We start from the raw sequence: 22,733 nt of genomic DNA, 5'->3' as shown, positions 1-22,733 counted from the left end.
TATGAGTTACTGCAATACAATACATGCTCAACTGGACATCAAACTCGATTTCAAATCCAACTGTTTCCGACTTTTCTTTTTAAACATAAATGAACACTAAACTACACATACACCCATTGTAATGAATTGCAGTTAGATAGTCATGAATTTGAGTTGGTTCGAAGCAGTTCAAAGGCAGTTTATTACAAGCTGTAGATTCAGCCATTCCAAATTACTTAAGCAAACAGTCCTAATTACAATTCAAACCATTACATTCAATTATAAAGAAGATATAGTAGCTACTGAAGTTTTCCAATGAAGTTAGGTTTCCATTTCATTTTATTTCAGCCAAACTCTACATGATGTGGAGATTCAATATGTACCTGGATTGGAAAACAGGACAAGAAGAAGGAGAAGTCAGCAGCAGGTAAGCAGCAGACAATACAGCAACAATGAGATTCAGAACAGCTCCAAAAACCAGTTTTAAAACCAGAATAACACTCAACCACAACCCAGAATGAGTTTGTCAACCAACAACAATACAGACACCCAAAACAAACCAAACTGAGCTGGGATAAGTTCAGAAACAGAATCAATAGACTGCCAAATAGTTTCAACAATCAAAAGGGGCAAGAACGAGTGCTTGGAATCTAAATTCTTCCTAGAACTCAATGGAACAGTATCCTTTCTCTTAAACTCTCTCTTAGAACTGATTCAAGACTCAAAAATGTTCTCTCAGATTGACTTTTCCTCTCTCCAGGTATCTCTTCAGATTTTTTCGGATCCTCCCTCTGTCTAAAAATGACTCTATATATAACCCACAAAGCAGGCCTGCCCCCTCAACTCTCAAAAGCACTTTAGGCAGAATTTTTAAACTAATTTTGCCCATCATCTCTCAAACCCCACTATATTATGTTTTCCCTCTTTTTCATTCACTTGTTCCCCACTACCCTTGTCTTTTCTTTATTTAAATTCAAATAGGTATGAGCACCTATTTCTTAATCCATTTCCTTTAAACCTTCCCCACACCATTATTTTTGTTCCTTATTAGCACTAAATAATTGCATTAGTTTAATGGTACTTTAGTACCTTACTGTCAGCCCACTCATCTTAAGCCATTTTCAGACCTTTTAAACCCCAAAATACCCTCCTAAAGCCCCTGAAATTACAGCTATAACCAATTCTCCTAAGTTTTGAATACAACCTTATGACTCACTACTATCTAGTTGACATTATCATACCAAAACTGAATTCAAACCAATGTCAGATTCATTTCAGACCCTAAACAGTAGGATTCGATTCATCAATTGCTTAAGCTTGAATCAAATAGCAACAAAATAAAGGCCAAGGCTTTTAATGACTCAGAACACCCTTATAGGGCATGACACAGCAGGTTCAGGTGACAACCAAAATAACAGTTGTGACTAAGCAGTTCGACTGACCAAGTAATTCAAAACATTGCCAATGACCAAGCAATTCAAAACAATATGACGAACTGAATATACACACAGGCTCAGTTCTAAGTTCAACTATACCAACAGGCTCATTTCAACATAACATTTAGGACAGAAACGAAGCAGCAGGAGAAATAGACTAGAATGAACCATGAAATCAAAACCAAAATTAAACTACTATCATGTTAAACTAACACTCAAACATACCAGACTAATCGATGACACTTATTCAATCGATTACACAAATTATAACATATAACAATCGACAACAAACAGAAGCAATGATAAAATTGGACCAAATAAAGGGTCTGATGAAGAAAGACAGAATCAATCGACAAAAATTGAAAAATCAATAAAGCTACACTTAAACAAAGCAAACAGAATAAACAAACACAAAAATGGAACAAACAGGAAAAAGGAAAATACCTCAGGAACTCGGAGACTAGACAATCCTGACTTGGACTCTGACTCGGACCTTTTTGAGGTCGAATGGACCTTAATCGAGTGTTCTCAACTGAGAACACTTTGACTAAGGTCCACTGGACACCCAAATTCCTTTTCTTCGGACAAACTTCAACCTTTGGTTTTCTAGGGTTTTTGGGGGTTCGATTTGGGGTTCGAACGGTTCTGGTCTGATTCGAACCAAACCAATGGTGGTTTGGTGACAAGGGAGGTCAGGGAGATGTCTGGTATGAGTTTGGGACTGGTTGGGGTAGGTTTAGGTTCTGCTCGAATCTTCGATTGAAGATTCGAGAAGCTGGAGGTTGATTCGAGGCCACAGGTTAACAGATCCGTAACAAGGGTGGTCAGGGGGTGGCTTGGTGTGAGTTTAGGGCCGGTTGGGGTAGTTTCAAGTTTTGCTCGAATCTTCGATTGAAGATTCGAGAAGCAAACGGGTAAGGGATTCGTGGAGAGGGTGATTAGCTGCTCTAGGGGTGTTAGTTTCATGGTCATCGACATTGTTGCCGCCGACTTTCAGGCGAAGGGGTTTCAGGGCGGCTAGGGTTTGGGGGGGTCGTCTCTGAGAGAGATGATGAACAGGGGGTACGGCTTAGGGGGGTGTGAGGTGAGAGGTTGGATTTATATATGGAGGGGGGTGGTTTATTCCTGGCCGTTGGATCAAGCACGATCAACGGCCTGGATAAATTTACTTAAAGAAAACGGCGACGTTTGGTCATGCCTCGAGACTGGGTCGGTCCGGGGTGAAATGGTTCGGGTTATGGGGGAAACCTGGGACCGTCAGATCAAAACAAATCAATGGCTTGGATTTACTGGCCAGATACGACATCGTTTGGATATATCTGGAGACGGACTGGACCGTTTGATCATGTGAGATTGACGGTCCAGATTCACAATGCCCAAACGACGCTGTTCTGGACTGGTCGCAGGTGGACTGGATTGGGGCGGGTATTGGGCTGATTTGGCGTGACATTGGGCCTGAAACTTTCTTTTAAAAACCAGCCCAATCCGATTTTAACTCTTCTCTTGTTCCTTTTTTTTTTTTTGATTTCTAATTACCAAAAACTCAAAATTAACTTTAAAGAATACTAATTAACCCTTAATAATAATTATCACCCAAAATTAAATACAAAGACAATCACATAATTTGGACATTAAATGCTAAAAAAATGCAAAGTACATATTTTTGTGACTTTTCCGTTTTGTAAAACAAACTTTATTGTTTAATTAAGTCCTAAATTGTAAAATTAAATCCTAAATGCACATGCAATACATATTTTTGTATTTTTCTTAATTAAAGTAGAAATAAACATGCACAGACAAAAATACAAATAAATCACAAACAACACAAAACCATTTTATTTTGAATTTTTGGGAGTAGTTCTCATAGAGCAAAAATCACGTGCTCACAGCTGCCCCTCTTTGTCTGAAAACACAAAGAGTTTTCGTGCAAAGATAAAGTAAGCGGATACGAACGATTTTTGCCCGTTGGAATACTCCGTGTCAAGCATTTTTGAAAAGATTTAACCGAACCTTTGCTTCAAAGGTTTCCTACATATCCCTGGCTAGAAGTGAATCAAGTTAATGTAGTTCGGGAAGTTTTGGTAGCTGGGACTACCATGAGACTACGATGTTTTTGTTACTGCTATTGCATGTTGTTACTACTGCTTTTCGACCTCCTTATTACTCCATGCTAAAACAAAAACAAGAAGCTAGACTAAACTAGGGATTACAACATCTTATCTATTTTCAAACTTGCTCTTGTAGTCTTCTTTCTGATTTCTGCTATGGGATTCATGCTGGGGGTGTTTTGTTGTAACCCTCCGCATTACTAACCTCTAATTTGATCTTGAAATGTATTCCTCTATTCTGCAGGCGGGCTCCTGACTTCAAACTTGAAATTTATTCCTCTGTTCTACAGGCGGGCTTCTGATTTCATCAACTTATGATTTAACAACCTCCATTCTACAGGTGGGCTCCTGACTTCAACTACTTCTTAAAAATATAGCACCTCCATTCTCCAGGCGGGCTCCTGACTTCAACAATTTCTTAAAAATACAACACCTTTATTCTCCAGGCGGGCTCCTGACTTCAACCACAACTATAACAATAAACACCTCCATTCTACAGGCGGGCTCCTGACTCCTTCAACTTTAAAGTATAACAACCTCCATTCTACAGGCGGGCTCCTGACTTCTTCGACTTAAAATTAACAACCTCCATTCTACAGGCGGGCTTCTGACCTCAACTACGACTCAAAACGTAATACCTCCATTCTCTAGGCGGGCTCCTGACCTCAACTACTTCTTAAAATATAGCACCTCCATTCTCTAGGCGGGTTCCTGACTTCGATAAACAATTTAAAGATAATACCTACATTCTCCAGGCGGGCTCCTGACTTCAACTACGACTTAAAAGATAATACCTCCATTCTCCAGGCGGGCTCCTGACTTCAACTACTTCTTAAAAAATATAGCACCTCCATTCTCCAAGCGGGTTCCTGACTTCGATAAACAATTTAAAGATAATACCTCCATTCTCCAGGCAGGCTCCTGACTTCAACTACGACTTAAAAGATAATACCTACATTCTCCAAGTGGGCTCCTGACTTCAACTACTTCTTAAAAAATATAGCACCTCCATTCTCCAGGCGGGTTCCTGACTTCGATAAACAATTTAAAGATAATACCTCCATTCTCCAGGCGGGCTCCTGACTTCAACTACGACTTAAAAGATAATACCTCCATTCTCCAGGCAGGCTCCTAACTTCAACTAACTTTAAAATGTAACACCTCCGTTCTTCAGGCGGGCTCTTGACTTCAGTAAACTTTAAAATGTAACACCTCCGTTCTTCAGGCGGGCTCCTGACTTCAACAGCTTTTTAAAAATATAGTACCTCTATTTTTCAGGCGGGCACCTGATTTCAACAGCTTCTTAAAAATATAACTCCTCTATTTTTCAGGCGGGTTCCTGATTTCAACAACTTTTTAAAGACATAACACCTCCATTTTTCAGGCGGGCTCCTGACTTCAATTTATGACTTAAAATGTAACACCTCCGTTCTCCATGCGGGCTCCTGACTCCAACTTGACTTTAAAACATAGCACCTCCATTCTCCAGGCGGGTTCCTGACTTCAACTACGACTTAAAAGATAATACCTCCATTCTCCAGGCGGGTTCCTGACTTCAACTACTTCTTAAAAATGCGTTTTATTGTTGTTGCTCCTTCCTACCCCCCGAACCATTTTCCTTCTAACTTGAATCATCCTCTTTCAGAACTGCTTCCCTCAAAACTGGTGTCTTATTCCTCTGAAACTGCTGGGGATAACACCGGTGTTTTATTCAAAATATGTTATTTTCCTTCTTCAAAGACTACTTCCTTTAAAGCTGGCGCTTTTCTTCCACTGGAACTACTTCCCTCTAACTGGTGTTTTCACTTCTACCGGGGATAACACTGCTGGGGAATTATCTTCCTTCTTTAAGACTAGTTATTTCCCTCCTTTTAACAATGGTGGGGATGGCATTGATTCAGAGACCACTACCCTTAAAACTCGGGTTATCTTGCTTCTTCCAAGATTACTTTCTTTAAAACTTATATTGCCTTCTCCCGTAAACTGCTGGGGATTCCACTTCCTTCAAAACTTGTGTTATCTTCCATCTTCCCCAAGTGGCTATCTGATTTCAAGAAAATTTTCGCAATGAGAGAAATTTTCTGCCCCAGTTTGATAATCTTCTTTGTGGCCATGTCTTCCCGTTGTCAATAACATTTCCTTTCCTTGCTCCAAATCAAAGAAAAATTTATTAGTTTAAAATGTGGTGAGTGGTCGTGCCACTCCTGTTTGGGATGGTTTTTCCCTTCTTCCTTTCCCTGCTTTGTGCTTTATTACAAAACTTGCTGGGGATGATATTCCTGCCGTGGATGGTTTTTCTTTTCTCTTCCTTCCCCGCTCTGTGTTGTCCGACCATCGCGGAACTTGGTCGATAATCTGTCGGATTTGTTCCTGCATCTCACAAATCTGCTGGGGATCCTCTTGGAATTTGATCCATAACTTTTCAACTGTTATTTTTTTCTGTTTTTCTCCAACTTCCCCTGGAAATTCGGGCCTCTTGGAATCTAGACCCATTCATCATTTGGTCTTGTGACAAACTTCTTTTCGCTTTGTCGCCTTATCTTTGGCCCGTCCTATCCACATTGTGTTTTTGCACCACCTTGGCAACTGGTAATAAGCTCTGAAAATCCTTTTCAAAAACGAACTGCTGGGGAGATAAAGTCTTTAGACCAAGAAATAAAAAAGTGATGATTTCAAAAGAGAGAAAAAGAAGAAATCTTTCTGAACAAATGCTGGTGAAAGGGAAAGAAAAGAACTTATCTGAATGATATAACCGATCCTAACGATCATGTTGTGCATTCCGGATTAATCAACCCAGTCTATTTGTATCAATCAATCTTTCGGACAGCCTCATCTTGCTAGGGATAAACAGGCACTCAACTCTTTGCCAAATGCGGATCCTTTCCGCCAATCTTGTCTTGTCGCCTCGCAGCGCCCTTCGAGGGGTTTTCACTGATGCCTGTGAAGGTTTTCACCGATAAGACTCTCCCATTTTATTTCTCTCAACTTACGTCACCTTATGGTGCCTGTGGAGGTTTTCATCGATAAGACTCTCTCATTTTATTATTTTTTCTAGCTGGGGATTGGAGTGTTACCGATATGACTCTCTCTGCTGGGGATTCTTTCGGCTACCAATTCATTTCCAGCTTATGATCTTCTTCTCTGCTGGGGATCAGAGTGTTATTCCCGACTTCCGTTTGCATGACTTGGCACTTTTCGGATACTGATCGGGAGGTCTTTTTTGGACATCAATATGGGTTTTGTGTATGGCTAAAAGAAAAAGGGTAAAAGGTTCAAAATAATCTTGATGGGTAAAACATTACAACTCTTGGAATCAACTTTCTTTCCCAAAATTATAAATATAACTTCTGCCCCAGTTTTTCTTGCTTGGGGATTTTTTTTGTTTTTTTGTTATACTATGACCGAGCCGTGAGGCGCCTACGTATCCTTCTTTGAGGAATCAGGTCAAACGTAGTTCCCAATTCCTTTGTTTTTCTTGTGACTTTTCTTTTTGTCTTTATTATCATTATTTTTCTCTTCTCTTTTCTTTTCATTTTCATTACTGATTCCAAAAGAGGGGTAAAGAATAAATAAGGCTCAAAGGGGGAAACAAAGGTTAAAGTATTTGGATAGAAGAAAGAATTGCCTTCGTCATTTCATTCTCCTATAAATGCCAAGCACAAACAAATAACAATTACAATCAAAAGAAATCATACATAATATCTCTTAACTGCATCTGAATTGATAGCCATGTCGACGCATTTCCCTTCGATATCTGTTAAACATAAAGCGCCATTATAACACTCTGGTCACAATAAACGGCCCTTGCCAATTCGGGGCGAACTTGCCCTTTGCTTTGGCCTGATGTGGCAGGATTCGTTTCAACACCTGCTGCCCCACTTCAAATTTTCTGGGCGCACCTTCTTATTGTAGGATCTTGCCATTCTCCTTTGATACAATTGGCCATGACATACTGCTTCCAATCTCTTTTCATCAATCAAGTTCAACTTCTCCAATCGGGCTTTGACCCATTCATCGTCATCAATCCCAGCCTCAGCGATAATCCGAAGGGATGGAATTTCAACTTCTGCCGATATTACTGCTTCAGTTCTGTATACCAACAAATAAGGAGTTGCCCCTACTGAAGTACGGACAGTAGTGCGATAACCCAACAATGCAAATGGTAATTTTTCATGCCATTACCTCGAACCTTCTACCATCTTCCGAAGTATCTTCTTTATGTTTTTGTTGGCTGCCTCAACTGCTCCATTCGCCTTGGGACGATATGGGGTGGAATTGCGGTGTGTAATCTTAAACTGTTGACATACTACTTTCATCAAACTGCTGTTAAGATTAGCACCGTTGTCTGTGATGATCACTTTGGGGATCCCAAATCTATAGATGATATGGGAATGAACAAAATCTACCAATGCCTTCTTGGTTACCGACTTGAAAGTTTTAGCTTCAACCCACTTAGTGAAATAATTGATAGTCACCAGAATGAACCTATGACCATTGGGAGCTGCCGGCTCAATAGGTCCAATGACATCCATGCCCCAGGCAACAAATGGCCATGGTGCTGACATTGTATGTAATTCTGTCGGCGGAGAATGAATCAGATCTCCGTGTATCTGACACTGATGGCATTTCCACACGAAACTGATACAATCACGCTCCATAGTGAGCCAATAATACCCTGCTCGAAGAATCTTCTTTGCCAATACATATCCGCTCATATGTGGCCTACAAACTCCAGTATGTACCTTTGTCATAACTATCGTGGCTTGACTAGCATCTATACATCTCAGCAATCCCAAATCTGGTGTTCTTTTGTACAACACTCCTCCACTGAGGAAGAATCCATTTGCCAGTCGCCGAATGGCTCTCTTTGATCTCCGGTGGCCTGCTTTGGGTATATCCCCATCCTGAGGTATTCCTTGACATCATAAAACCATGGCTCACCATCCATTTCTTCCTCTATCATGTTGCAATAAGCATGTTGATCACGAACCTTGATATGCAACAGGTCAACATGAATTTTGTCTGGGTGGTGCAACATCGATGCTAAGGTGGCCAAAGCATCGGCAACCTCATTACGAACTCTTGGGATGTGTCTGAACTCCACTGATCGAAATCGCTTGCTCATATCGTGCAAACATTGTCGATATGGTATGAGCTTCAAATCCCTTGTTTCCCATTCACCCTGAATCTGATGCACCAGGAGGTCCGAGTCTCCCAAGACCAAGACGTCCTGGACATCCATGTCTGCAGCTAACCGTAAACCCAAAATGCATGCCTTATATTCAGCCATGTTATTGGTACAATAGAAACGTAGTTGTGCCGTAACAGGATAATGATGTCCTGTTTTAGAAATAAGTACCGCTCCTATTCCAACTCCTTTCGCATTTGCGGCTCCATCAAAGAAGAGCTTCCAACCTGGTTTCTCAAATAATTCCAACTCATCTACATGCATCACTTCTTCATCAAGAAAATACGTCCTCAAGGGCTCGTATTCTTCATCAACATGATTCTCGGCCAAGTGATCAGCTAATGCTTGGGCCTTCATGGTCGTCCTCATCACATAGACGATGTCGAATTCTGTGAGTAATATCTGCCATTTCGCCAATCTTCCTGTGGGCATAGGCTTCTGAAAAATATACTTAAGTGGATCCAAGCGTGAAATGAGATAAGTAGTATATGATGATAGATAATGCTTCAATTTCTGGGCCACCCAAGTTAGGGTGCAACATGTCTTCTCGAGTTGAGTGTACTTAACCTCATAGCCTATAAACTTCTTGCTGAGATAATAGATGGCTTGCTCCTTCCTTCCTATAATGTCGTGTTGCCCTAGTACGCAGCCAAACGAATTCTCCAGAACCGTTAGATAAAGAATTAACGGTCTTCCTAGCTCAGGTGGAACCAACACAGGTGGATTTGACAAATATCCTTTGATTTGGTCAAATGCTTCCTGACATTCTGCCGTCCATTCTACCACAACATCTTTCTTCAGTAGCCGAAAAATGGGTTCACAAGTTGCTGTGAGTTGAGCAATAAACCTGCTGATATAATTCAACCTTCCTAATAGACTTATTACTTCTGTCTTGTTCTTTGGCGGTGGCAAATCTTGGATGGATTTGATCTTTGACAGGTCCAATTCAATGCCTCGCTGACTGACGATGAATCCCAACAGCTTTCCAGATGGAACACCAAATGCACATTTGGCCGGGTTGAGCTTAATATCGTACCTTCGAAGTCTTTGGAAAAACTTTCTTAGGTCTGCTACGTGGTCCTCCTGATGCTTGGATTTTATGATCACATCGTCCACATATACCTCAATCTCTTTGTGTATCATGTTATGACACACAGTAGTCATTGCTCTCATGTACGTTGCCCCAGCATTCTTCAAACCAAATGGCATTACCTGGTAGCAATAAGTCCCTCACGGCGTAATGAAAGCCGTCTTTTCCGCATCTTCTTCATCCATCAGAATCTGATGATACCCAGCATAACAATCCACAAAAGACCCGATCTCACGTCCGGTGCAATTATCGATCAAGATATGGATGTTGGGTAATGGAAAATTATCCTTTGGGCTTGCCCTGTTCAGATTGCGGTAATCGACACACACCCTGATCTTCCCATCTTTCTTCGGCACTGGCACCACATTAGCCAACCAATCAGGATATCGAGTGACCCGAATAACCTTTGCTTGCAGCTGCTTGGTTACTTCCTCTTTAATCTTCACACTCATGTCTGTTTTGAACTTCCTCAATTTCTGCTTGACGGGAGGGCATGCCGGGTTAATGGGCAATTTGTGAACCACTAAATCCGTGCTTAACCCCGGCATGTCATCATACGACCATGCAAAAACATCTTTGAACTCAATAAGTGTTTTGATTAGTTCTTCCCTGATATTCAGTGCAATGTGGATGCTTATTTTAGTTTCCCTGATATCAACTGCATCCCCTAAATTGATGGCTTCTGTGTCATTTAAGTTGGGTTTGGATTTCTCCTCAAACTGGCTTAACTCTCTGTTTATCTCTTCGAAGGCTTCATCCTCGTCGTATTCCGATTCATCATCATAATCGACCTCTTGCACAATTAGTCCAGAATCAGATTGATTTCTTAGACTAGTTTGACGATCCGTTGTGCATGCCATGTCATTAGAACCAATATAATGAGAACTGTTTAGAAAGAGAAAAGAAGAAAACAAAGTTAAAACAAAATAAGAAGAACAAAAGCTTTCACTTTATTAAAATACGGGATAACAGAGTTTCACACTTCGCTGAATACAAAACAAAACTGGATTACAACCCTGGAATAATCCAAAAAGACAAGAAAGAAAAATCAGAGCCCACTACCAAGACTCCCTTCGGGTAGGAAGGGGAGTAGCCATCCAATTGTTAATATTTGCCCTAGGCCCCACAAACTGTACATCTAACTTACTGGACCCTTCTCCAGGTTCTATTATGTTAACATCGACGAACAGCCTTTCAAAGCCCTCATTCAAATCTCCATCTGGCCCAATCAGTGGTCCGAGAACTTTCGGGACCGACAACTTTCTGATACCTGCTCTGACAAATGATCTGGATAGGCGCGAGATTAGCTTAGGAAGGACCTAGACTCTTTTCCTCACCTTGCGGGCCTGCCTCACACCGCCGCTGTGGGCTTGAACCCCAACCCAAAAGTATCCAGATTTTTGGGCAAAGAAACCGGCTGAACAATACCCTGAAGATCAGCCCCTAAACCTTTGCCTGGCACAAACCCATTTTTCAACATCTCCGAGGCTACCATGATAGTCGCAGCTGCGATCCTGGGAAGTGGAAGGTCCTCGCCTTCAGAAATTTTATCCACTGAAACCGTATCGAAAACCTGGTAAACCCATGGTCCCTTATCATCATCAGTCTCTATGAAGGGCACGATGGCATCACTTACGGCGCTTGCATTGTCTTCCCTATGTACTATGATCTCTTGCTTATCCCACTCGAATTTGACCATTTTATGTAATGTAGAATGCACTACTTTGGCGGCGTGGATCCAGGGTCGCCCCAATAGAAGATTATATGACACTGCCATGTCTAACACTTGAAACTTCATGGTGAACTCGACTGGACCAATTGTTAATTCAAGTATGATGTCACCTACTGTGTCTGTACCACCACCATCAAACCCTCGAACATAGATGCTGTTCTTGTGAATCCTGTCACCATCGACCTTCAGTTTGTTCAATGTGGCCAAAGGATAGATATTGGCACTGGACCCATTATCAATCAGTACGCGAGTGACTACCGAGTCTTCATACTTCATAGTCAAATAAAGGGCTCTATTATGTTCTGTACCCTCCACGGGCAACTCATCGTCTGAAAAAGTGACCCTGTTGACCTCGAAAATCTTGTTTGCTATTTTTTCCAGATGGTTCACAGAGACCTTATCCGGAACATGGGCTTCATTCAGAATTTTCATCAATACCCAGCGGTGCTCGTCTGAATGGATCAACAATGATAACAATGAGATCTGTGCCGGGGTCTTCCTCAACTGCTCCACAACGGAGTAATCTTTCGCCTTCATTTTCTTAAAAAATTCTTCCGCCTCTTCCTCGGTAACTGGATTCTTTGTCGCTACTGGATTGGCCCTTCTTAACTCTGCGGGAACAAAACACCTTCTCGAACGAGTTAACCCCTGTGCCTCACATATTTCTTCCACGACTTCCTTCCCCTCATGCATTACCATTACTTGACTGTAGCTCCATGGCACAACTTTCTCGCTGATTATCGGCAACTGCATTACTGGCCTGATAACAACTGGTCCTATGCATGCCCCCTTTACGGCTACTGGTTTGCTTGATATCCCTTGCACCGTTACTTTGACCGGCTCTGTATTCTTGGCAACATCAGACGAACTCTTCCCCATCACTACCACTAGCTTGCCTTCTACTATTTCTGACTGTACTACCGCTTTTCCACTGATCAACTTTTCTTTTGGACTGGCACGGATCATCATTACCATTTGTGAGGGCTTCTTGAGCTTCCCTCATTCGTGCACCAGTTCGATCATGTGGGCTTCATGGTGTGCCGGCAACGGGTTCTGATTGATGTTAGGTGCCTCTGGCTCCTCGACCTCGATCCTATTTATGTCAATAAGATCTTGTACGGCAGTCTTCAACTTCCAACACTTCTCAGTATCATGCCTGAGAGCCCCCGAACAATATTCACAGCTTACCGAGTGGTCCAGATTTTTGGGAAGGGGATTTGGCAATTTGGGCTCCATGGGACTCAATAGGCCTAACTGCCTCAATTTGTGGAACAGAGTAGTATAGGTTTCTCCCAGCGGAGTGAATGTTCTCTGCCTCTGCACCCTTTCATTCCTGAAAGTCTGATTCCCACGGAAACCTGGTCCCGAAGGACTCCTGTAGGCCCTTGGTGGTGGACATGTGTTTTGTGGAGGTGGATATGTGTTTTGGGGAGGTGGATATGTATTTTGGGGAGCCAGCGCACGCTATTGCGGGCGAGCCGGAGGCTGGGTGTAAGTTTGGGTGTGATGGATAGAGAAGTGTGGCTCTTGTGGGGGTAGTAGGGCTGTGGAGGGCCGTATGGAATGTGTGGGTAATTTGAGTGATGGGTTCTAGGTTGGTAGTGAGGGGGGACCTCTGGATCTGGACCAAGTACCTGCCTCGACTATTGCGACATCTTCCCTTTTCTTCTTTCCAAACGCACCTCCCGTGCCACTCTGGATGGACTGAGTGGTTGCTTTAATTGCTGAATAGCTCAAGATTTTGTTGGACTTAAGTCCCTCTTCAATCATACCGCCCATTTTTACTACTTCGTTGAAAGATTTGCCAACTGACGTCACCAAGTGACCAAAGTAAGTTGGCTCTGGAGTCTGTAGAAATTAGTCCACCATTTCTCCCTCTCTCATCGGAGGATCAACTCTTGCTGCCTGCTCTTTCCAGTGGAACAGAAATTCTCGGAAGCTTTCCTCAGGCTTCTTCTCAAGTTTCAGCAATGTGAGACGGTCAGGGACGATCTCAAGGTTGTACTAAAAGTGCCCTGCAAATGCTTGTGCTAAATTGTCCCAGGTGTACCACCTGCTCGGATCCTATCTTGTGTACCATTCTAGTGCAGAACCGCTCAGACTCTGACCAAAGTAAGCTATTAGCAGCTCGTCTTTTCCCCCGGCCCCTCTTATCTTACTGCAAAACCCTTGCAGATGTGCCATCGGATCTCTGTGCCCCTCGTATAGATCAAACTTTGGCATCTTGAACCCTGCCGGCAATTGAATGTCGGGGAATGGGCACAGATCTTTATAGGCCACACTGACTTGGTTGCCTAACCCATGGATATTCCTGAAGGACTGCTCCAGGCTTTTAAACTTTCGAAGCACTTCGTCTTGCTCTGGGCTCTTAGCCGGCTTTTTAGTCTCTACCGGGATCTCGAAGTGAGTATTATAAGTATGAGGCTCGGGTGCTTTGAAGGTTGGTTCAGGGGGGTAATATTGGTTATCGTGAGCCTGAAACAACGGCTCGCTGGACGATCTTTGCAGCGTGGCTGGTGGGGGTGCCATGAAAACAGGAACATTTGGTGGAGGAGGGTTCTGATTGGGTTGTGGAGCTTGGGGATCATAGGCATTTCTTCCCGGATAGTATTGGTGACTGGGGAACCTTGTCGAAGGGCTCGGGGGAGGGTATTCCGGCGTGTGTCCTGGTGGGAGAGTGGGAATAACGGGAGGGTTAGGCACTTTTTGTACCCTAGCTAAGGCCAGCTGCATTTCTTTCATCTCCTGTCTCATCTTATCCATTTCCTCCTTCAGCATTTGATTCTATGTCCTTTCATCCTCGACACTTTGGTCTGAACTAGTCATGCTTTTTAGTACGGGCCCTTTGGATCTTGTTAGGTAATGGTAATCTGCCAGAACGTTCTAACAAACTAACTGGTTCGAAATCTCTGGAAGGACAACAAACTTGTTAGCGTTAGATTTTAACACATATTGCAATTTCATGTTGGGGGATGCAATGTTCCTAAGCAGTTTAACCATTTCTAACATGTCTTTGCTTCTACCGCATGCGTCATTCCGGCTTACTTTGTTTATGCCTCGTTTAAGCGTTTCTGAAACTTTCTTTATCTCTCTTTTTATTTCTTTCTTTTCATTTCTTTTCCTTTCTTTTATTTACTTTGCCTTTTTTTCCTTTTCTTTATGTGGTGGTCGAATCTTATGTGGATTGCCTACGTATCATGTCCCCGCATGAATCAGACCGGGGGTAGTTCTGCCCTATAAGTGCGGAAAATAAAAAGATAATTTTGGAAATTTTTGATTTTTCACTAATAAACATTCTATTGCAAACCAAACGCTTTTTGGAAAGGAAAATAACAGACTCGAAAACAAACCAAGTACGAACTCAATAACTACTGACATACTCTGATGCGAAATAAAGACAGACTCCAAGAAAAGAAAATGCAGATTCAAACTATGGACACATTAAAGCTTTAAATTTGGGTGCCCGCGGGGCATCATTCGACCTCGCTGCGAGTTTAGGTGTAAGGTTCCTTTCCAGCTGTTCCAATTCATACATGTTGTGCTTCACAAATATCATCACCGTCGAGAAGAAGGTAGTACGGGTCATGTTTTCACACTCCCGACATTTCCTGGTAATAGCACGAGCAATAGTCAGAATCTTGTTCTTAGTTCGGTCTTTCCCTAGGAGTAGGCGTTCTATCTGATCCCATCTAGCCTTCAAAACCCGAGAATCATGCAGATGTTGTTTCCGTAACTGCTGTATTTCATCTTCCATTGAGGCCATCAGATTATAGCAGTGTTTACTCTCGGTTTCAAAAGCCTTGGCTTGTTTAGCCGTCTCGCTCTCTTGGGTGGTCACCTTCCTTTTTAGACTGAAAATGGTCTTTCCATAATCTTTCCTCGCCTGCTGTAAGTACTGTGTGCGCGCTTTCGTTCTTTTTTCCCATTGTGCCTGGAGTTGTGCTATGGTATCCTCAAATTTCTTTAAATCATCCCGGCACTCACCAATTTCCTTTTCCAATCCTTTTATTAACCGCTCATCCGACCGACTCCTTTGTTGTTTGTCAGCATCTCTCCGCATTTGTCGGATTTGGGCTTTCAACGCCTCATTTTCTTGTGCCAGTTTGCTCTTTTCTCCACGGTCGGCATCAACTTGCAGACTATTTTCAAATTCCAGGTCTCTAATCTGTTGCCTCAGCTTGCCTATTTCTGCCCTATTACTCTCTTTTTTAGCCAACCAATCCCACTGTTCTTGCGACGCCTGGATGAACTCCTAGAGATGGGGCCTTTTGGCCGATTTCCCAAACATGATTTCTTTCTTAAACCAAGCAAGGTATCTCGGCGAAACTTCACCCTTGGACCGATTGCGTACACATGTATTGGCTGTTAAGTATTGACACTCGCTCCAAATTTGTCGGACTGCTGCTTCAGGAAACTGTCCGTTGGGCCTGATCTCGACTACTTTGCCACTAAGATCTTCATCTTTCGGAACTATTTGGCATCTTCCCAACTGTCTCAAGACTCGATACGGGGCATAGGGCTAAATACTCCGGAGTTCCATCAAAAGGAAATAGGGTCCAGTGGCTGGCATATATATGATTTCATCCACAGGCAACCATCCTAGTGTCCACTGTATTTGGCTGGCGGTGAGGGTCCGAAAGAATGATGTCCACGCCATAACTCCCTCGGGTAGACTGACCCCCTTGATTCTTGTGTAGAACTCTTCTATGCAAGTTTTCTTCGAGGAACCATAACTCAAGAGCTGGGAACGGTGGCAGAGATGCTCAGTCATCCATATTTGTAGCAACAAGTTACACCCCTGAAAAAAGTTTCCTCTGGCTTTGCAGGCTGTGAGAGCTAGGAAGATATCAGATACTATCATAGGCGCAAGAGTGCTTTTATCTTGAGTGAGCAAGGTACTGACGACCCCGGCTATTTTCAGATCAATATTTCCGTCTTTCCTTAGAAATACCAAAAGGCCCAAAAAGGTTATCATAAAAGCCGCTCGTCTATGCTCGTCCCACTTCTGACGGTTACTTTTGCTGCATAACTTATTACCCGGGTTGTTGAATCCTCCGACATGACCATATCTGTCATATATGAAGCGCGGATTACAAAAACCTGCGGCCAAATCTGGGTTATGGACTGTCCTGGGTATATTTAACGAATCTAAAAATTGATGCACAGTGACAGCTCTTGGAGCAACCAGGTGTTTTTGCCTCAACGGAACTTCAGCATTTCCGATGTACCCGGCTATTTCCTCCAAAGTCGGAGTGAGTTCGAAATCGGAGAAGTGGAAGACATTATGTGTGGGGTACCAACAGGTGACCAAAGCTCTTATGATATCCCCCCGAGGCTGGATTTCCAATAAACCTGTAAGACCTTTTAGATATTTCTTGACATCATCGTGCCCTTCACCACCTAAATCATCCCACCATAGTCGCAACTTGAAAGGGATTTTAGTCATTATTGAAAAAGGTTTATTTTGCATCGTGCTCATCTTGCACATTTATTAAGGTGATTTGAGCAAAAAATAAAATTTATTTGACTCAAACCAATTGGCTATTTTTTAATTTTTCACAGATTAAAAGAGAGATCCGGCTCCGCACACGGCTTTTCAGCACTTCGGGAACGAAGATTTTAAAGCTGGCTGAGTCAACCGGTCAAAAATCCCAAAAATGACTATGAGTGGCCGTTTATGCAAAGTCATCCTTCCGGCGTCCCTTTTGGGAACATTCGGCTATTTTGACAAAAACGGCGTCACCCGACTCATTTATGACGAAAATTAAAATTTTGACATTTTTGTAAAGGGGAGGTTGGACCCGATGAGGGTTGCCTACGTATCCCGCACCTTGTGAGAATCAAACCGGCGTAGTTCGGGTAGATAAAACAAACTTCTTTTGAAAACAAGACTCTTTTCATTGGCAAATAAAACTTATATTTTTTCTTTTTTCTTTTTTTTTCCACTTTCTCAAAAAAATTCGGCAGAGTTTCGACACTATTTGGACATTGGTTTTTTTCAAAAACAGGCGATTAACTCTCCTTAACCCTCATACTGCTATTTCGCTTTCCTCAAAAAGTCGGTCAGCATGCAAGTCCGAAGCAAATAAATGCACAGGTAGCAAGTAAGATGCATCAGGATGGTCATTTCCATTTTTTGGTACACCTGTCCTAGACAGACCCAACCCCTGTGTTGAGCCTCCAAAGTCAAATGCACGTGATGCAAACAAACGTTCCTACTAGGGATCCGGCATGAAGCTGAGTTATTCTAGGTTCATAACTGGGTATTTGTTCTAGACTGTGTACCCGAGCGGACAACTCGAGTCGAGGAGGGGGCTACGTACCGGGAACCAAAAGGCCATCCGGCTTAGTAACTTGTTCGGCCTCTTTCTTATTTCAGGTATGACACTAACATAATAGGGAGTCTCGACCAGCAAGCACATCCTCGGAGGTAAGAAGAGAAGGGTTTCGGCAGTTTATAAACAGTTCAAATAATATCCAAGCGGTAAAAGCAGCATTTAGCACATTAGGTCCAAACATGTAACAAAATCAGATAAAATCCAAATATAACAATTTATGTAAGGTCGAATTCTGAACCCTGAACCAGAGATTCTGGGTTATGTCCCCAGCAGAGTCGCCAGAGCTGTCACACCTCCTTTTTCACCCGCGCCCGCAGGGCACAGAGGGAGTTTTTCCAATTAAAGGACAATCGAAACGGAATTTATTTATTTATTTCAGAGTCACCACTTAGGAGATTTATGGTGTCCCAAGTCACCGGTTGAATCCCGAATCGAGGAGAAGATTGACTCTGTATTACAGTACGCGAACCAGAAATCCAAGTAAGGAATTCTGTTAACCCGGGAGAAGGTGTTAGGCATTCCCGAGTTTCGTGGTTCTAGCACGGTCGCTCAACTGTCATATTCGGCTTATTTATCTGATTTTAATACATGTTGAACCTATGTGCAAATTTTAACTGTGTACCACTTTATTATTATTATGTTTTACCGAGGATTGCAACATCGTGAAAATACATCTCGAACCATGTCACATCAGTGCACCCGTGGTTATTGACACATTTCAACTCTGTTGAGATTTGGATTTGGGTCACATAAATGTGCACCCGAGTTTTTAAGAAGATAACATTATTAAATACGCGCCTAAAGCGACTAGTGTATCATTATTTTGGGTAGGGCCATGAAATTTTGCTAAACGGCCCGTCCCGAAGACTAAATAATTTTTACCAACACGTATAGAGGGCCCCGCATCTTGTGTATTTTTGTTTGTCGAGGCTTGTCTCAGTCATTATTTTTAAAAGGAGTTTGCAACGTCGTGGAAATGCATCTCGAACCACGTCACAATCAATGTACCCGTGGTAAGCGACACACTTTCGTTGAGATTTGGATTTGGGTTACATAAATGTGCACCCGAGTTTAAGAAGGTAATGTTATTAAAATACGCGCCTAAAGAGACTAACACGTTGTTATTTCGGACGGGGCCGTGAAATTCGCTAAACGGCCCGTCCCGAAATTTAAGTATTCAATATATACATTTAACGAGGGCCCCGCCATCTATGCGTTTATTCAGCGAGGCTCATCTCATTTTACTGTTTTTAAAAGTGCAAACCTAAAGTAATCTATAGTGTTTTACTTAGTTCGTTTCTAAAATAAAAGAAGGAGTCCTAGTTAATTATATGGTTTAAGAGCTATTATAATTGGGTCATGAACACCACCCGTTAAAAATCAAAACCTAAGTACGCAGACGGGCATGGCTATTCACCGACCTAATAGCGACTATCAGCAATTAATTGATTTTTTACAAAGTAAGCAGTTCAACTCTATATAACCCTGGCAAATGGTATTACTTTCATGCAGTCCTTATGGTTAATATACTGAAATGGCCTAGAATGTTCAAATCTTACATGTCTACCATTATTTCAAAATTAACTACAAGCCATATCATTAACAATTGAGAGTCAGATTTTTACTACTAACTATCACAACCTCTCATGCTAAACTATCATAAGCCAAATATCAGATTTAACTATAACACGAATTAAGGAATAAACCAGATTAAAACTGGTGTTTCAATTCTTCACACAAATCAAATGAGTTAACAATCCTACACGATCTCAAACAGTCCAATTATACAAGTGATATGAAATTCGAATAAACATAATTGCACTACACTTTTGAACTAAAACAAGACATGAGAAGTCAGAAATCATCTCAAGCAGCATTTCATTTTTATATCCACAAGCTTGAAGGTTCCGGGATATGTACCTGGATGTTTGAAATATAAGAAGCAAAGGAAGAAGAAGAAATCAACAGCAGTAGAATGCGAGCAACAATACAACATCAGTTCACAACAGCAATGCACCAAAAAATAACCAGCAGCGACTCAGGAAAAACCAGTTAAAATTCCCAGCAATACCAACAACAACACAAACAACTAGTAACTGACCCCAAACAGCTTGACAACAACCAAATATCAATCAAAGCACAAGCAGAAACACCCCTAGAATTCAGTAATCAAGAGAAAACTCGAAAATACAACTCCACAGTCAAGCTGGAGCTCTTTTCAGTCTCAATGGAATAGTACTAGTTGAACTAGGCTTACTCTTAAAACTCTTCTAGTTTTTCAGAATGTTCAATACCCTCAAAGTTTTAAGAATGTTCTCCTCTTAAGGTTTGCCCAAAAGAAACAACCAAACCCCGACTAAAATAAAACCCTAAAGAGAGCTGATTTTCTACTCCAAAAAAAACCACCCCTTTCTGGTCTTGAGTGGCCCTATTTATCACCAAAACAGACCCCCCCAACTCTCAAAAGCACTTAAACTAATACCACCACCATTTTTGCCCATGATATTCTCTTAACAGCCCATTATCCAGTGTCATGTGTCCAAAGGCATGGGCAACTTATAATATTCAATTAATCCCCCGTGCTATTATGTTTCCCAAGCCACTACTACTAGACAAAGTATTAGTTTAATGGTCAATTATGTACCCTTACGGTCAGACCACTAACACTAAATATTTCAAGCCTTTTAAAACCCCAAAATACCCCTGAAAACTCCTGTGATTTAATGTCCTACCTTAAACTCTTTAATCTATACTACATCTTTCAGCTATAACCAATTCAATTCGAATTCAAATGACCGTTCAAACTAGAGTTTAAATCAAATCAAATGGCATCAACATAAGAACAATGATTCAGGGAATAAACTAAACATAATTCCATGTTAAACCTAAATACGAACAACACTGTAAATACATTGAATGAAAACACTAATTCATATACAAAGTGAGGGGCGATCACAGATGACATACTTTGAACTAACAGTAATAGCGAGCAATTACGGGAATAGCTACAGTTTATACAAAACTTACTAATACTGACTGATTCGAATCATTCAGGAAAACAAAGAAGAAACAAAATACAGAGTAAGCACAAAACATTCGAATTTAAATGCGAATGTTTAAAAAAAATAAGAAAGGAGTAGAGGATGAATTTACTGAACAAAGAAAGAATATAAAACGAAAACCTACCAATTAAACGGGGCCTGGGTTCGAACCTCCGATGCCTTTTGGACTTGGGGCCAAGACGGACCCTAGTCGAGTGTTCCTGAATGAGAACATATTCAACTAAGGTCCGTTTTGACCTCAGTCTCTGAACTAGCTTCAGATCACCACTCTGAGACTTTTGATTCGAGACTTTCCGGGGTGATTCGACGCAAACTAAGGATGGTTTGGGAACGATGGAGGTCAGGGGGTGGCAGGGTGTGAGTTTGGTGGTATTTGAACGGATTAGGGGTTGGGTCGATTCCTTCGATCTAATATTCGAGGAGCTCGGGGGTGATTCGAAGAAAACTGAGCATGGGACTGGAATGAGGAAGTCTTGGGGAAGCTGTGGTGTGAAATTGGAGGCTATTGGACGAGATAGGGTTCCAGCCTGATTTTTGATCTAATATTCGAAGCACACAGCTGGGATTCGAGGAATAAGAGTTAGGGATTCGGAATGGGGAGGTCGAGGGGAATCAGTGGTGAAAAGATGGGGTCGTTTGGACCACCGGAACCACCGTGAGGCGATTTTCGGTGGGCGGTGCACGGTGGAAATAGGCGGGGGATCTGTTTGGTCTCTGAAGCTCAGAGACGAAGAGGTGAGGGGGGTATGGCTTTGGGGCATGGGGTAAGGGATTAGGGTTATATACAGAGGGGGTGTTCTAATCCTGGCCGTTGGATCAAGCACGATCAACGGCCTGGATCAATTAACTTAATGGGCATGGCGTCGTTTGGAGTAGTACTGGGGCGGTTTGAACCGAGGAACGGGTCGGGCCAGGGAACGGGTAAGGGAGATTGAATCTCAGCCGTTGGATCGATTTAATCCAACGGCCTTGATTAAGAGTGACCAAACGACGTCAGTTTAAGACGTCTCTGGCCAGGCCAAACTAGACCTGGTTCATGGGTGATTTGGGCCTGATTTTTTTCACTGAAATTGGCCCAATTTTCAGTCTTTTCTTCTTTTTCTTTCATTTTCTTTTAATTCCTTATCAACTAAAAATCCCAATTAAATTACAAAATTGACAATTAACTAAAACATTAACTCTTAATAATAGCTATCACACGAAATTAAACATCAAATAAAGATAAAATCACACAATTCGGACATTAAATGCAAGAATGCAAAGTACATATTTTTTTGCGATTTTTCCATTTTGTAAAACAAACTTGTTTGTTTAATTAATTCCTAAATTGTAAAATTAAATCCTAAATGCACATGCAACACATATTTTTTTATTTTTCTTAATTAAAGTAGAAATAAACATGCACAGAGAAAAATACAAATAAATCACAAACAACACAAAACCATTTTATTTTGAATTTTTGGGAGTAGTTCTCATAGAGCAAAAATCGCGTGCTCACAGCTGCCCCTCTTTGTCCGAAAACATAAAGAGTTTTCGTGCAAAGATAAAGTGAGCGGATACGAGCGATTTTTGCCCGTTGGAATACTCTGTGTGAAGCATTTTTGAAAAGATTTAACCGAACCTTTGCTTCAAAGGTTTCCTACATATCCCTGGCTAGAAGGGAATCAGGTTAATGTAGTTCGGGAAGTTTTGGTAGCTAAGACTACCATGGGACTGCATCTTTGTTGTTACTGCCGCTGCACGCTGTTACTACTGCTTTCCGACCTCTTTATTACACCATTGCTAGAAAGAAAACAAAAA

This window comes from Nicotiana tabacum, chromosome 7 (assembly GCF_000715075.1).
Source record: "Nicotiana tabacum cultivar K326 chromosome 7, ASM71507v2, whole genome shotgun sequence".
NCBI lineage: Eukaryota > Viridiplantae > Streptophyta > Magnoliopsida > Solanales > Solanaceae > Nicotiana > Nicotiana tabacum.
This window is presented reverse-complemented; position numbering follows the sequence as displayed.